General features: G+C 41.4%; 1 long non-coding RNA gene across 1 annotated transcript; it reads left to right on the top strand.

Annotated features, from left to right (window-relative positions):
* Positions 1–13,580: 13,580 nt before the first annotated feature.
* LOC121609481 lies at positions 13,581–15,851 on the top strand. The gene is made up of 3 exons (XR_006006991.1): positions 13,581–13,758; positions 14,029–14,071; positions 15,601–15,851. It is a non-coding gene; the product is annotated as an uncharacterized LOC121609481 (long non-coding RNA).
* The last annotated feature ends 1,078 nt before the right edge of the window (positions 15,852–16,929 follow it).

Genomic DNA, 16,929 nt, shown 5'->3' with positions numbered 1-16,929 from the left:
TAAGACACCCCATATATCTGCCAAGCGTGATGCGAAATATGGCTTTAATACAGCATCGCACACGCCAGGGGACAGGGAAATATTTCTAACCCCACCCCCACACACCCACCATCCAAAACTCACAGGAGAAACGGAGCTTTAAGAGAAAAAACACACTAAATGACCAAATGTGTTGTTTTACTCTCCTGAGAAACAAACGAAAAGATTATTAATGTGAATGGAATATACATTACTATGTATATGTATCTATTTAAACATCTATAGATATGCTGGAACATGCTAAATGTATGCATGTTTGCATCACATCTGCCCTGAGATGAATATCACAGGCCTTTTTTCCTGACAGGGAAAAAAACGACTTTCCTCCATGTTGTCTTCCACGTCACATCACCGTTAATGTGAGTTGTGTTTGTGAATAAATAGCAACAACAGATCAGACTCAGTCAGGTCACTCCCTTGGCTGCATTCCATGACTTCCCAGGATGCAACATGAACGTGTTAGCTGGGCAGCCGAAACAATACTCTGTCACCATCAATCACATGCTGCATGGGAAAATCGTTTACTGTTTCCTGCTGAGCAGGAGGTGGATGTCTAATCAGGTCAAACTGTCAAGATGACTGCAAGACTTAAGTGAGCCACATGTTGAATGGACATTAGAAATGTAAAACCATCACAGGTCTGGTGTTTTTGTTTGTTTTTGCTGTCCATACCTTCCAGTTTCTAGGTATTTCTTTGTGTTTCTGTGTTTTGGTTTCCATGTTTAGACATCTTTCACTTCTTGAATATGATTGATAAAATAAATAGATATAGAATAGGGGATTAATGATATTGTAATCCTGACCTCGCTGTCTTTAAACCTAGATTAAGGGTGGCATACTTTGTGTCCTTGCTACAAATGAAAATATTATCGCTTGTCGACGTCCTACTCCTGTGATTTTCTAATGGAGCCATCATATTTCATGCTCACACACATGTTGTGTGTAACACATGCTGCTGTCACTGCTCAATGACTGCCATCGAACACAAACTGACCAGCAAAAGTCATCACAAACCACAGCCGCTATCTTGTGGCCACCTTGACAAATGGTTACCGGGCATACATTCGAAATCCTGAAATAATTCTCAGTTTTTAGAGTTACTGTCACACAGAAAGTGTACAGACCATCATGCTACTGTGACAGTGAACAAATACAAACAAACTTTTGTTAATTTAGCATCTGAGTCCACCTGCATACCATGAAAACCAAACAGAAGTTAAACTTTCTACTTTTCACAAATTTTAATTTTGTCCTGCTGTTCCAAAATCGACATAAACAGATATATTCTTTGTAGGGGGGTTAGGGTTGAGAGTGTCTGATGAAACTTGGAGACTGGGGATTAATTGCATGAGGTCACAGTACTATCCCTGCACAAATCAAGCTTAACTGCTATTTCTCACGTTGCCAAACATTTCAAACAAGCAGTAATAGAAGGCCATACATCACAGGCCAGAGGGGCCAGTTAGGCTAGATAAGCAGCTACATACCAGGAAAAGAAAATACAGTAAGAGCCCAGAGCAGAGAGGAAACAGGGAGAGAGGTTGAGTACATGTATACAGCTGTGTAGCTGCTTTTATATGAGTGTCTCGTATGCACGTGTGTAAATGTGTGTGCTGACATCTGCCATTATCATCATACCATTGAAATGGCCCATCCCTTTGTGTGAGTATGTAAGTGTGTGCGTGTGTGTGAACATGTGTTACTCTTGTTGTGGGAACATTAGTCTGTTTACACAGTCACTTGCCTTCCTTTTGGGGATAAGATGCAAGTCTTTATAATGAACCCCCAGTCCCACAGCTCCCAAGTACTCTATAAGGTCTAACTAACCACTTATCATCCCAATATAGGGGCCTAATGGCACGGTCAGACTGAAATTCACTTCCCTTTCTTGTTAATGTGGAATGGGACTTGACATATTCACCTTCAGGGCTGTAGTTCTGAATACAAGGCTGAAAGTCCTCCTGAAAAAGTTCAATATGGCGTCTGTTCCTGGCAGCTGTGGTGACAGGGGTGTGGTCTGTTTCTGTCACGATGGGTGGGGTCAGTTGCCATAACAGGGCCAGGACTCCAGGACTGGCACCAACTGGCATTCAAGCACAGGTCCCCCAGTCCCCAGGCAGTGAGCTAACCACTACTCTGTCCAGGCTAACAGACACACTACTTATCAGCCCATTGAAACTCCTCTTGAAACTCCTCCATGCACAGTGTGTGTGTGTGTGCGTGCGTGTGTGAGAAAGAGAGGGACTCATACTCTCAGTCTGAGTCCATGGAACGGGTCAATAGTGAACCTGTGAACCCTGCTGTGGCTTCCAAGATGATCCCCTCTCCAGAGACCAGCAATAGGGAGCCACCAGATTGATTCGCGCAAGCGTGTGTGAGTGTGTGTGTTGTCTAGAGGGAGGATGGAGGGACGGAGGTGATGGTGGCTAGCACAAACCGCCAATCACAAACAAGGCAATTATTCTTGGCAAAGTCCATTTTAAAGAATTGACTTTTAGATATTCTCCCTGATGACAGGGGATGAGCTGTTAAATATGAGTCACTGTATTGTTAATGGACTCACATTAAAGATACTTTCTACTCCACTACCTGCACCTCCTCCTCTCACCTCCCCTCCCCCCCCGCCCCTTTTCGTGTTTTGGGGAAACTTTCAACGTTCAAAGCTTATTTTTTCCTCTTTTGTTTTATCGCCTTTTGTAAGAGTTGCAGGTTCTGTCGCAGATGTGTGCATAGCAGGAAGAGAGAGGGAGGTGAGGGGTGAGAAAGTAGAAAATGGGGGGTGAGGATGGTGGCTGGTGGGGGCGGTTAAAGGCTGGGGGGAGGGCAGAGTAAACAGGCAGTAATTAAGAGCAGAATATTCGCTATCATTGCAGTTTTATCCCGCAAAGGACTGCTTCAGAGGCTTTTTTTCCCCCCTTTCTCGACACCCAAGGCGAATTTTCCCACACATCAGCCACTCTCCTCCGCCACTGTAAAGCAGCAGAGAGTCGCTGTGTGCGTGTCTGCGTTCGTGTGTGTGTTGGGGGGGCCCTGGGCATCTTTAACGCCAATTAAGAAAAGGGGCAAAGAAACCAACTGCAGCTGAACTAGCGAGCGCTGACAGGGAGGAACTGAAGAAGAGGAGAGAGGAAGGAGGGACAAATCTGTATATAGTGTCTGGGTTACATTATTATTATTATTGTTATTGTGATTAGATGTAGATACGACCAGAGAAGTCATCTCAGTGCAGTGTGGTCACAGTGTTAGTCTGCCAAACATTTGATGCTATTTTATTTTCACTATTTTATTCACTTGTTTAGTTGCTGTGTGGTTTTGACAAAGTGAGGTTTTATTTTAAATAAATATTGCATGCAGGACCATTTTCCTAACTTTAAGTAGGCTCTGTGGTTATTCTGCCTGAAGGAGGAGATTATCCACCTAAAAACCATTCTCTTGATCTGCTGATCAGTCTGCATGCTTTCTCAGTGGGTTTGTCATTGTGACATGAGTCCAATCCTGATAAAAAAGCCACAGACACATTTTCATTTTTCGGGACATTTTTATGCCCTCAAACTAAAATTTGGCCTGAAACTAACAACAAAATAAAGAGTAAGACAACATGAAACATGGCAAGTCAGGTCACAGAGAGCTGGTATCTATCCATCCTTCACCTTGTATCCTTGCTGGCCCTCATTGATAAAGCAGTGCAGCGGAGGAACGCTAAGATGCACACACACACACACACACACTGCATTCCAGTCATTGTGTGGACATTTCACATGTCACATGCCCATCAAAAATAAAGTTGATCCACTGGGTCTTGACATCCTCAGATGGTGGGAGTAGAGCAGTTCCTGTGTTAGCGTGCACGTTCTGTGATGGGCTGTATTTGGCTGTAATGTAATGGAGTGGAGTTCCTTTAAAGAGCACTGCAACAAAACATTGGTAGCTCGTTTCTCGCCTGCGTCACCTCTCCTCCCTCTTCAGCTCTGCATCCAGATTTCCCTCCCTGCTGCCACTGGATTGGTCCAAATGTTTCGCTGCCAGCTCAAGTGCCGGTGAAGCTGTGATCATCGTATTTTCTCCCACACTTTCACAGGGAGCTCCTCGTATTTTTTTTCCATCCGTCAGCGTCTTGCTGCGATTACAAAGGACATGACTGAGATGTGTTTCTGAAATTTGTGACTGATGATTGATCTGCAGTTGGCTTGAACAATGATCACTCTGACGGTGCTGTCATTCAAACAAGCATTTATCTTCCACACACGACCATGTTTTGTTTGCTTGCTCATTTATCAAATCAAACTTTTCCTATTTACAAAAAGACTGCTCCCTACAACAGGGTTAATTGAAGTTAAACGAATTATTAATCCTCTTGCTTTCTGTTGTAACGTGATCTTAGTGTGACAGCAAGATGTGGGATTATCAGATTTTGTATATTCATAGTAATAACATGGAAAAATAGACAGCAAAAAAACATATTTGCTGTATAAATCTGAATGCAAAATGATACAAACGTACTATTGATTTCTGAGCTTTAGGTGTAGGTTAAAGTTCTATAAGTCAACTGCTCCTCCGTGCACACACACACACACGCGCACACACACACATGAGAACCAGTGCTGTAGAGACATGCACCCATCAAAGTAAAATGATTCTGAGATGATTCTGAGTAGATGTTGATGTAGATCTACATCAACTCCAGCCTGCAGAGCCTCCTGACGCTGGAGGACTTCGTTACAGCCATCAGCTCACAGGAGCAGGTGTGGAGTTTGCTCCCTGAGGCTGAACTCATGAGGTAAAGCAACCATCAGAAACAACCACTCAGTTTATTCTCAAGTTGTCCCATGAACAACAACAAAAGAGACAAAGCCTCTGACCCTTTTATTCTCCTCTCCAGATTATTCATGGACATCAAAGCGTCTCACTTTTCCAGTGATTTGACTCACAAATTTATCCTCACCATTAAGTTCAAGGAGGCGGCCTCTGTCTGGAGCCCGGAGTTCGAGGATTTCGAACAGAAAGTACGTAAGCTGGTTTGATGTTGTAATATTGTTTCACCGTTTGCTGATAGGTGAGATGAGCTCCTTTGTCTGACTGTGTGTGTTTCTCTGCAGGACGCTCATGAGTTCCTCACCTCCGTGCTGGACCAGATACGATCTCTGGGTGTGGAGCTTCGGGTGATGGCGGCCACAATGGGCATGAGCTACAGGTGTCCAGTGGAGGATCAGCTGCTGTTTAGGATGCAGAAGACCAGGACCTGCAAGAGGTATGCCAACGCAGTCACACACATCACACACACACACACACACACACACACACACATACACACACACTCATGTGCAGCGGTGGAGGAAGTGACCCTTTACTGAAGTAAAAGTACTGATACCACACTGTAAAAATACTCCAGTCCAACGAAAAGTCCTGCATTGACAATGCTACTTAAGTAAAAGCATCTAAGTGTCATCAAGAGAAAATACTTCAAGTTTCAGAAACAAAAGAAGTCAATGCAGAAAACTGTTATACAATTATTTAAATTGATTTGAAGAAAAATCAGCAAACGCTCACATTTGAGTGGCTGGAGCCATGAAATGAAAGCATTTTTACATGAAAAATAACTTCAACTATGATCAAAATATTTGTCATTTCAGCTCTTAATGGATGTATTGTTAGGTTTAGTCATTTAATTTATAACAAAAGCTCATAGTTTATATACTCTCCATGTGTTTTATATGTAAAAATCTAAATGTGTCCAGTGACTAAAGCTGTCAAAATAGATGTAGTGAAGTAGAAAGTAGAGTATTGCTCTCTGAATTGTAGTGAAGTATAAAGCAGCATCAGAAGAAAATACACAAAGTACCGCACACTTATACACTTGAGTAAATGTACTTAGTTACATCCACCGCTGTCCATGTGTTTGCCAGCAAATAAATGTGCAGCTGTTTTCTAACTCTGTTTTCTTTTGAACGTGTAGCTGTGGAGAAGAATCCATCAGACAGGAGGAGTTCACTAACCTGTCCCTCGACCTGTTACCTGAAGGAGGGACGGTGATGGGCATGCTCGAGGACTACCAGAAGGTATGAAACACTTCTCCTCAGTCAGTCCCCTTACATCCCACTGATATAATGTGATAATATGATGTAGAAAAGACATTTTAGTCGCAGCACCACTGCTCATGTGGCCATGTGGAGGGATGTGTAGATGTTGTGCTGTTGTGCATGTAAATCCAGTATCAAAGTACTAACCTGTGGGTTCTGTGCTGTTCTGCAGGAGGAGAAGCTGGAGTATCGGTGCGAGTGTGGAGCCACCACATCAGGCCAGCGCTCAGCATTCGTGAACCTGCCTAAGTAAGTAACATCAACAAATGACCAAATTCCTGACCACGGTGCCCAGTGATGATACAGTTGGACCCACTGGTGTCAAACTGGGCTCCACTGACCCTCAGGAAGAATTGAGATGAATCAAAATAGAATCTTTTTTTTCTCTGTCACCTGTTGCAAAAACATCTTCTGTCTGTCTGCAGGGTGCTCGTCTTACACCTGAAGCGCTTCAAGTACACAGACAACTTCGAGCTCCAAAAGGTCCACTGCCCCGTCTTCCTCTGCAGAGACCTCGTGGTCTCCTCTCAACAAGTAAGAACAACTGAATGACCTGATAACAAAATAAATCAATCATCAGACTGTGGTGGATGTAAGTCAACATGTGGACTGTGTGTACTAACTCTGATCATCTGTGCTCCGTCGCAGGGTGGCTGCTGCTTGAGTCTGGTCAGCATCATCAGTCATGTCGGCTCCAGGACAGAAGAAGGTAAGATAACATTTTATTTTATTTACGCTCACGTTCAACATGAATAGAAATCTTTATCTTTCGTTGTTGACCAGCAGCTTTCCTACATCCTGCTATTGGCTGCTGCTGCTGTCAGTCACTGTATGACTGTACAAGTTGGAAAACATTTGATCTTATGCACCTGTTTTTTTTTTTCCATTGAGAAAGTCAGACAAAAACCTTTTCTGACTTTCACTGTTGTCTGGTATCAGTTAACGTCAGTTCATGTTCACATCATCCACCGAGTCCTGTGACAACCCACCTAACACCGATTCCTCTCCTGTTAGGACACTACATCTCTGAAGGGCTGGATCTGGACGTCGGACCGATCGACCCGAACGACCGCTGGTTCACCTACAATGATGCTCAGGTCACCGAAACAACTGGTGCCTCTGTATGTGAGCAGCAGGACCAAAGCTCCTACATCCTTTTTTACAAGAGACATGACGCAAACACTGATGTTCCTTGAATGTCCTCAGACAGCACTTCAGACTGATCACAGCTAAGGAGAGAAATGTAGCTAGAAAAAAGACAAAAGAACGATGAGCTTCCTGTGTTCACATGTGTTTCTGTTCCAGCTGAACTGAACTCTGCAGGACTCGAGGTCAGAGGATCAACGCCGGGATGTGATAAGGTAGGTATGGTTTCCCTCTGTCTTATCTTTTACAGGTCTGAGATGGCCAACCAGCACACCCATCAGAGGATGGATGAAGACCACCTCCATCAGAGGAAGGATGAAGACCACCTCCAGCAGAGGACAGATGAAGACCACCTCCATCAGAGGATGGATGAAGACACCTCCAGCAGAGGATGGATGAAGACCACCTCCAGGAGAGGACGGATGAAGACCACCTCCAGCAGAGGACAGATGAAGACCACCTCCAGCAGAGGACAGATGAAGAGCCTGTCCGTTGACAGGAGCACCAGCAGGTCCCCCAGCCCTCAGGAGGATGGGCCACCCCAGAGAGTCCGGTTCCTCCCAAGGTTTCTTCGTAAAGCGGAGTTTTTCCTTGCCACAGTCGCCACTTGGCTTGCTCTCTGGAAAAGACATTGATAAAAAAATATATCTAAATGTCAGATGAGTGTATTTGCATCAAAACGCAATGTTCTTGTACCTGCAGACTCTTTTTGCATCAAATTATCCATAATAAATGAAATGGGTCAAAGGTTCAGCTTCTCCAGTGTTATTATATCAAACAGTTTGTCTCTCAAATGTCTGCAAAGTTTTTTCACATTGTGGAAACTGTTTCATTTCAACTGCGAGCAATTAAAAACAGTGATTCTCTGGAGCTCCACTGAACTCACGTCACAAATAAAACGCTCCAAACTGAGTTCATTCACATCAGAGAGTTTGGTCGAACAGTTGTTTGCTCTCAAGCTTGGGACACACACACACACACACACACACACACACACACACACAGAGTAAAAGTCCAAACCAAGTCTTCAAGAGGTGAGCGAACGAGCTCCCTGTTTCCACAGTGGTACAGTCCTGCAGTGAGCTGACATCTCTACAGTGAGCATCTCAAGCTGAAGATGGAAAAGTGGTTCCTGTGAACAGCTGCACTTCTCAATGAATCTTGGAGGAAGTCAGCCATCTGTAGTCTTCACACATCTTTCAGACGACTACAAGGATTTAAAAACATATTATGCTTATAATATCACTGACAAGGTTTAAGTTTATGTCTAAAGCCAAGACTTGACAAGAAAAGTGATTTTATTGCTGCTTATATTGGGGTAATAATAATAATAATAATAATAATAATATTTTAATATTTTTTTTTTAACCTTGCGGTTCAGAACATGTCCTTTAAATATGAGCCACAGTTTTGTCTTTCTGCCCCACCTCATTCATAGAATGTGATAATGGAGAAAGCATATATGAGGTGTGGTAAGTAGATTGCCTGCATGCAATGCATTCACCAAATCGAAATTATAGGATGTTTTCATGATAATCACCTCTGTGCCTCATTAAACAATAATATCATTTTTCTTAAATATTTTATCATTATGAGAAACAAAACATGAGGACAAGTTTCCCCAGTCCAGAGGGACAGAAAACTTGAAACAGCTCAACAGCAAATGCGATAGAGGATGCTGGGCCCTGTTGTCCAGGAGGAGAGCAGGACGTGAAAAATTCAAAATTCAAAATGGTGGAAAATTAAAAATGGCCGACATCACAAAATGGCCGACATCACAAAATGGCGGAGTTTTATGGTCCAAGAGGCTTTTTTGTTGAGCACACTGAGCTGGACTTGTGTGTGCAATTTCAAGTCGATCAGACTCGTTGTTCGAGGGATGTGGGATTTTTAAATTGAACTTTTGGGTTTACAGCGCCACCGTTTGTTGATTGCATAGAAATCCAATCCTGTGGCTGCAGAAGTCAAATAAATTAGAAAGATAACAGATATAACACAAAGATATATCAAATTTGGTCTAACGTTGACTTAACATCTGCACGCATGCTAGCATCATGCGGTAACACAAAAAAGAAAAGTCAATATAAATTCAGCACAAAATAAGATAACAGGGCGAGGCTGACTTTGATTCAACCACAGTTATCTTGTTAAGTAAAGCACAAGAGGAGGATGGACGAAATCTGTATTTTTACAGTCATTTGTCACTTTGCGTCTACAACAGTAACTTGATGCCTTTGTTTTGTCTGATTGTAGATCAGGTTGTTTCACTGCACGCTGCCATGATGATTTCTCATGTATTATGGATTATTGTTTTGACATGCATCATACATTTCCAGTGTGTGTTTCCTTTAAAGCAAGATTGATATGCAAAAGAACTTAATAATAATAAAAATGATGATTCAGGTGGTGGTTTTCTGCCGTCATAAATTGCAACTTGAAGTGAAGGACCACAACCCTGCTAGAAAAACCAGCATAGACCAGCATCATTTCCATGCTGGTCTATGCTGGTCTATGCTGGATTGATGCTGGTTTAGCTGGTGAGCCAACATAACTATGCTGGTGGACCAGCATGCTGTTGCTAATGATGCTGGTGGACCAGCTTATGATGCTGGTGGACCAGCATGCTGTTGCTAATGATGCTGGTGGACCAGCTTATGATGCTGCTGGACCAGCATGCTGTTGCTAATGATGCTGGTGGACCAGCTTATGATGCTGGTGGACCAGCATGCTGTTGCTAATGATGCTGGTGGACCAGCTTATGATGCTGCTGGACCAGCATGGTGTTGTTAATGATGCTGGTGGACCAGCTTATGATGCTGCTGGACCAGCATGGTGTTGTTACTGATGCTGGTGGACCATCTTATGATGCTGCTGGACCAGCATGGTGTTGTTAATGATGCTGGTGGACCAGCTTGGTGTTGCTAATCATGCTGGGAGGATGAGCATCATTACCAACACTACCAGCATGCTGGTCTACCATTACCACAAGTATAGTATAGTTGCATGCTGGTCCACCAGCATGGTCTTTCTCGTGAAACTGGTTATAAAAGTGACTGACATTTAATGAAGGCTAGCTGTCTTACTGCAGTAAAGTAATCTAACCTCTCACTCTGCATTTTATAGCTGTAAAAAAAGCTGTAAAAGTATAGCCTTCACAGGCAGTCTACAAAGTCAACACTATGCAGCAGAATAACAATAAGTGTTTCTATTCAAATGATGGTCTTGAAATAGACCACTGGTTGCTACTATTTGATACATTGGGCATGTGAATTAAATGGCTCATATTTGTTGACAATCAAATAAAGTACAGTCCAACAATAGCCAACCTATGTTATTTTATGACAAAAACAACATTAAACATTGTGATCTCTGACATTTATTTATCTGACAGTATAGCAAACATTCATATGAGGTAGGAGAATCAAATGCAGACTGTTGTTTTGTCCATTGTCTGGCATACAATGGCATGGGTAACATACACACATCCTACAAGAAATAAGCAAAAACAGTACATTGCATAAAGAAAATCAGTTCATATGTACAAGATATAAAATATTAAAGTGTTCTAAAATTAACATCCTGGATAAAGGTGGGGTGTGGGGGTTGTGGGCAACCTAAATGCAAAATGTCAAGTGCTTCTCACTTAATAGTTTAATAGTAGCGTCCCCCACTTCAAAGGGCAGGTTTGCTTCAGAAGATTTGGGCAGGAATTCATTCAATGACCAGGATTTCACTTTGGTTCTTTTCTTTCTTTTATTTTGAAAGTCATCATGGCCAACAAGGTGAAAAACCTTGAAGTACAAACACAAATAGAAATTCAGACAAAAATATAACCCAAGACACCATAATCAATCAACATAATCCAAAATCAAATACTTAATTCAAATACCAATTTTAAATTTAAATTTTAACTACTACAAATTAACCTTGAAAATAAGAATAAAATACCCATATTTAAAGCACCCAAAATAAATCAAATACATTTTAAAGCAATGATTTTAACCTTAACTTTGGCAGATTTTACCTTCCATAAATACAAACCCCAATTTTCAAATTACTTTTAGCTTGAGCCTCTTTTTAAAATACACATTTTTAACTGCGACTGTTTTCTGTGACATTAAAGGTTAAGTTTGGTTTTTTGACACCTGGACTTTATTTTTAGGATTACATATGCTCATAGTCTCACCCAGACAATTTTGGTGGAGCTTGGAGCCGTTTTCGAGCAATTTAGATCCATCCGTCTGTGTTTTTTTCTCATGCCATAGTAGCAGAAATCGAAGCCCCTAAATTAGACATTATCTGCTGCGAAACTCGCTCATCTCTCGTCGTCAGGCACTTCTACATCGGATAAATATTCTGCCATGTTGCACAAAAATAGCCGTGTAGCCTACCAACAACAGCTGCTCTCAGCTGCGCTCTTGCGGTGCATGTCTATGACGTCACCAAAAGTTACCCATCCTTGTAAAGCCCCTGATGACTATAACAAGGAAGTTGAGCTGACATGGTGATAACACTGGCCATTCATTTATAAAATGTAGGTGAAATGAGCGAGTTTCGCAGCAGATAATGTCTAATTTAGGGGCTTCAATTTCTGGCCCCGTCCGCTACTATGGCATGAGAAAAAATGCTCTAAAGTCCAGTTCTATGTCCTGTTGGCACAGGGTCAAATTTATGATGCAGCCACAAACGTGACTGGAGCTCATAGCTCTCTCACCTCATCATCTGTGCTGTGTGACCCTGATTCAGATACGCTGTCTTCTTCTCCGTCTTCTTCGTCTTCTTCTTGGTACTGCCGGACAGGAACACACACAAGCTCTACTTAGAAAACAACAACAAAATGCAGCTTCACGTATGATGGAGGGGAGGACAGTATGAGGACCTACCAGATCAGTGGTGCCAGCAGGAGGGCTGTTGTGCCGAGATGGAGACATGGTCTGTTCACAGGATGACAGGAAGTGATATAAGCACAGTGCTATGTCTATCAGAATTATGTCAAATTTATGATGCAACCACAAACACTCGTGGCTCTCTCACCTCAACATCCTCCATGCTTTGTCCTTCCCCACTATTTGTTAAAGGCACGGTCTGAGAATGCACAAAAAATATATTTTAGTAAAGTTTTACATTGAAGTAGCTTGTCTCAACAATAGGAAGAGATAAGGCTCATATAATTGCACAGTCAAAGGACTGTACTTTCTACTTAATTTTCGTTTCTTTTAAAGCAGTTTTTACATTTCAGTTAACTAAATTATTTTTTCACTGCTAGTTTTAGTTTTTGTCTTAGTTTTAATAACTATAATAACCCTGGACAGCAGCAGCTGTCGGTTTTACCGCCACTGGATTAGATCCCTCGCGCCCCACCTCAAACCATTAAGTAGTCGCGCGACCAGTGCAGGTTACCAGTGCTTTAACCGTTGGCTTTTTATCAAGCGAAATGTGTGCGTATGTTAAATATGTTAGCGACGATTGTAAAGAGATTGTCCCGACAACGGACATTAAAGATTTCGACATTAACCTCTTCAGCAGTAACAAGATTTACTGGGTGCGGTGGAAAGACGCTTTCGACAAAGTCCAAATAATATTCATCAAAGGTGAGTTAGCTACATCTCATTGATACCGACACCGTTTTGTCACATTATGTTTAGCTATATGACTGTCAAGCCCAAATTATATTCATCAAAGTTAGCTACATCTCATTGATACCGACACAGTTGTGTTACATTACGTTTAGCTATTGTCGAGCCCAAATTATATTCATCAAAGTTAGCTACATCTCATTTGATGCCGACACCGCTGTGTTAAGTTACGTTCAGTTATTTGACTGTCGCTAATGGGAGTCTTCGTAGTAGCTAAATGACTCGCTAGCTAGCCGTGAGCTAGTGAACAATTTAGCTAGCGTAGCTAGCTTATTAAGAACAGACCGAGAAAGCTCTCGCGGTGTGTATCATTGATACCGACACCGTTGTGTCACATTACGTTTAGCTATATGACTGTCAAGCCCAAATTATATTCATCAAAGTTAGCTACATCTCATTTGATACCGGCGCAGTTGTGTTACATTACGTTTAGCTACTGTCGAGCCTAAATTATATTCATCAAAGTTGGCTACATCTCATTTGATGCCGACACCGCTGTGTTAAGTTACGTTCAGTTATTTGACTGTCGCTAATGGGACTCTTCGTAGTAGCTAAATGACTCGCTAGCTAGCCGTAAGCTAGTGAACAATTTAGCTAGCGCAGCTAGCTTATTAACAACAGACGGAGAAAGCCCTCGCGGTGTGTATTAATGTACGAGTAAATGTGAAATGTGTATGTATATGGAAAGCAAGTTTTTCCACTTACCATTTGTGTTCTTTACCCCTGATCCAGACACCAGAGAGGCAGTGGAGGATGAGCTGACCAAGGGAAAGCGAGTGAGGGTTCGGAAGGTCAAGGAGTCGAGCCCCACCTCCGTAGCTGATCCGTCTTCCGAACGGGAGGAAACCAAGGCCAAAAATGTAACTAACGTATGCAATGTAAATAGATAATAACGGAATGTAAATACTAATAAGGCTATGTAAATAGATAATAACGTTGTCATTAAAAATTCTGAAAACTTAAAGAGACACTATTATGCTCATCTCAGGAGCTTTTAATGTGATACTTAGTGGAACACTATTGAGGGGGAGGTGATCAGAGACTCTCTCTCTGTGTGTGTGTGTGTGTGTGTGTGTGTGTGTGTGTGTGCGTGCGTGTGTGTGTGTGTGTGTGTGTGCATAATCTGACAGTGGGAGTCCAATGGAGCCAGCTGAATCCCCAAACAAAGATGAGGTAAATTATTATTCTGTTTACAATATATGCTTGCATTGCTACTATAAATACAATTATAAAACGAAAAGGTGAAATTCGGCAATCTGATTGGCTGTTAACTGTGATATAATAAGGGTATATCACAGCTACTATTCTAAAAAGCCTTATCACAGCAGATCACTCCACTTCAGGGAAGCAGCAATGTTTGGATGTTTATTTTTTGACCTTGTTAACAGCATTTAAACATGTTGTTGTACACTTATTATTATTAGATTATAAAATCCTGCACTGTGCGTCAATGAGTAGGCTAATTAGGAGTCAAATAGCGGACCACAGACAGCTCCCGTATAATGACAGTCACAGGATCAGCACCTTGACAGAGACTTAGTGCTCTACAGGCTGATCTGTCACTGTCTGATTGAACAGCCTCATGGACATGATATTTTACAATTCTTCACATTACTTAGGCCAACTAACGAAATTTGTTAAGGCAAGTAATTTGGCGCTTTTAAAGTCATGATATTCAAATGCCGCTGCTGCGTCTCCAGGTGCCTGCCGCAATGTCACATATAGTCGGCTTAATGAAGTCAGTGATCACTCAAAGCTAAAGCTATTTAAAAAAACTCTCATTCATTGAGGCTCTGGGTGGATTCTTCCGGACTCATAGTTAACTGCGGGGGGACCTTGCATGTTTACGTTACGGGGCTGATTGTCAGAGAAGCAACAACGTCTACATGACAACAAACTAGGTAGCAAAAAGTTGCTGTAGTGTTTTGACAGCGTTAACAAATAGACTAAATTTGTTGAATTCACATGTTTAAGGTTAACTTAAGGTGAGGAATAGACAACATGCAGCACTAACATACAGAGAGGTGGGACTATTTTTTCACAGCGGGACTATTTTATTAAATAATATGTATTTATGTTTAATTAAAAACTACATGAAAATTATTGCGTATTCCTCTTTCGTATTGCCATTATTGGTAACCGGTTTGTAAATGCAAATTCACCAACACATTTACCTCCATATAAACAGTGAAAACTTAAATTGATAAGCTATAAACTTCACCAATATCCCCAGTTTATCACTCTTGTTGGGCAGAGAGTTGGCATTTCCCATGATGACTGACAGCAGAAAGGACAACATCTCCACCTCCAAGCCTTTACTTTTGCAACAGCATGGCAACATTAAAAAGACCTCTTAGTCTCAGCTGGATCAGGGTGGCATCCTACAGACTTTCAGTGAAAGAAGATCCTTTCCTGAACAAATTCCTCTCCCCACAGAATTATCCATCAGTAGTTGACAAAACACAACAAAAACATAAAAATTAAGTAAACTAAAGGTTGATTAAGCACTCAGAGCTACCAGACTTTGCTGCTACCTGTGGAAGCGCATATTTTAGAAATAATGGAGGAATTTTTTTCAAAATTAATGTATGTGATAATACAAATTTGAATTATTTGAATGAATCCCTTGCTGTATTTATAAGTAATGGATATTTTGATGTTGCATGTTTTTTATTGATTTAATAGTTTTTTAATCTTTTCAGTCTGTTTCAGGGAGTGGCTCAAGGCAAAAAAGGTGGACGACAAAGAGATAGAGGCAAGATGTGGAAAGGCTGGACATATATAACTGAAACAATCATGGACATTAACAGACAAAAAACACAAATCTCCAAATTGAATTGAATTAATCGCCTGAGATGTTCTAATCTATTTAATTAACTGTTCTAATCTGTTTTATGGTATGTCTAATCAGTTCTAATCTGTTTTATGGTATGTCTAATCAGTTCTAATTTGTTTGGTGGTACTGTATTTTTTTCTATGTATTATAGTTTTTAATTAAAGATAGATTTTTGTGAAACCCTTACATTGTGGGTTTTTTTTTTTTTTTTTTTTTTTAATTTTTATTTCTAGTAAAGAATGGAATGCTGGATGCTGGTTATGCTGGTCCAGCATGGGGTATGCTGGTTATGCTGGTCACCAACATCAAAACACAGCATATGCTGGTCTATGCTGGCCAGCATCCCATGCTGGTCAGGATGCTGGTCAGGATGCTGGTCCCCAGCATGGGATGCTGGACCAGCATGACCAGCATGGGATGCTGGTCACCAACATCAAAACACAACACATGCTGGTCTATGCTGGTAACCAGCCTTGCTGGTCTATGCTGGTTTTTCTAGCAGGGAAAAACAAGCTTCACTAAGTCCCATCAGAAAACTCAGTGACTGATCTCAGCTCTGAATGCTCTGAACTGTCAGTTATGTTAGTTGTGTAAATGTTAACAAAACTTTGTCAGGTTTTAAAATGTTTTTCTACATTTACTGAGTTTATTCAGATATGTATTTGTTCATTAGTGCCCAGTGCAGCAGGTTGTAATTGGGGTTTCTGTAATAAATTGACTTGTTTCACTTTGTTTTTATTTGAATTTCACATATTTGTAGTTTTTGTCTAAGACCAACTGACATACAACATAAACATCTCCATGGTTACATATAAATGACCTCCAGCATTTTCAGCCAATCAGAGCGTACATACAGCCCGGAATCCAGTGATGTCACAGAGCCTCTGGGAAGTCTATGACTTGCCTTGACCTGCAGATCACCTTGGAGATGAAACTAGTTTTCAGTGAGTTTGGACACATTTTGCTTGTACTCGTGACACGAATAGAAAACTTTCAACGATGGATCGACTATTTGGCTGTTTTGGAAAGGTATGGAGATGTACTCCACATTTTCTACTGTTAACATCACTTTGACTTGATTTCAGCTTCACACTTCACTGTTCAGTAGATGCTTTCTGTGAAGCCACTTCATGTCAGCTGTGTAGATACATGATGTTTCATCATTTCATTCTCTTTATTTTTCTGTACAGAGATC

This window comes from Chelmon rostratus, chromosome 1 (genome assembly GCF_017976325.1).
Source record: "Chelmon rostratus isolate fCheRos1 chromosome 1, fCheRos1.pri, whole genome shotgun sequence".
Classification (NCBI taxonomy): Eukaryota; Metazoa; Chordata; class Actinopteri; order Chaetodontiformes; family Chaetodontidae; genus Chelmon; species Chelmon rostratus.
Note: the sequence above shows the minus strand (reverse complement) of the source record. Positions and strands in the feature narration are given on the sequence as shown.